Here is a 1222-nt window from a genome sequence, read left to right as displayed (position 1 = left end):
TTTGGTTCTGCTCCGAGTTGCTCGGTTAAACTTAAAAGACCTACAAAGTTTACGTTCCTCTGAAGAGTGGTTTCTTGGAGCGACAGGCGAGAGCGCATAGAAACAGAAGGAAAATTTGGATGTGGATCTGGGGAGTAAAAAGGTGACTGTCGAAGGTATCCTTCACCACCATCATAGGTTTTTCTTCCAACTCGGCGTTGTTGAACTCGCAGATCTTGCACACATCTGGAAAAGCTAGGTATTCAGAAAATAGTTCAGAGCTTTGAACGCGCCACCCAATGTCTGTCATCACCTTGTCGTAAAATTTGTACCACTCAATGGAGTCATCATCTCTCCGTTGAAGTTGAACTTTTGAATTAAAGCAAACAACGCTGCCAGCATCCACAAAACCTTCTCTGGTCTTACTGGCATGAAAAATACCAGACCCATATGCAGGCAATGGGAAGGTACAGCATTCTTCAAGTTCCAACGTTCTTAGAAAGCTCGTGGTGTCCGTTTTGACACTGGGCCGTGAGAATATAACCCGGTTATTTCATCGGCGTTTCCTAAATCTGAAGTTAGCGGGAAAAAAAAAAAGTAGCTACTCTTCCATTGTTTATGCCAAGCCCAATTGGAGACTATATATGGTAAAAGGTGATACTATTGGTCAGGTCTAAGCGACGTAAGGAAGTTTTGAAACATGGCTGACAAGAAATAAGTCTTTCTGAAAGTTTCGTGAATATTCCTGATGTGAGTCCGTTTTCTTTCAAGTTAATATCGACACCAACTGTTTCAGATACTCTTCCAGTCAATTTTGCTCGTTTAGGAGTGTAGTTAATTATTGATCCAGCCGGCAAGCATTCGAGACGTATACATCAAGCTTAAATTTGAACGTATGCCCGCATATTTTTATCCCTCTTTAAAGCATTGCACAGATTGGTAAGTGAACCGAATCGAATTGCCTGAACATACCACACCAGAATGTGTTGACTATCACATCGAATGCTTTCTGAGAGACTTTAAAATCAAGTTCACTGTTTCCTTTGAACAAACCTAGTCCTCTGAGCCATCTGGTATTTACTAAAAGATGTAAACCGTTCATGAAGGAAGGAGTCACACCTAAAATATATATTTGTTAATTAGACCTTCCACGTCAAAAATCAACATCCATTCCCAGTGCGAAGCCAAATGTTTCCATGTACGTCAAAATATTCGATTAAAAGAAAAATAAACTATCGTGGAA

This window comes from Orbicella faveolata, unplaced genomic scaffold, assembly GCF_042242905.1.
Source record: "Orbicella faveolata isolate gen_17 unplaced genomic scaffold, um_ofav_v1 contig_24, whole genome shotgun sequence".
In the NCBI taxonomy this organism is placed as follows: Eukaryota; Metazoa; Cnidaria; class Anthozoa; order Scleractinia; family Merulinidae; genus Orbicella; species Orbicella faveolata.
The sequence above is the reverse complement of the archived record's forward strand: the minus strand, read 5'-3'. Positions refer to the sequence as shown.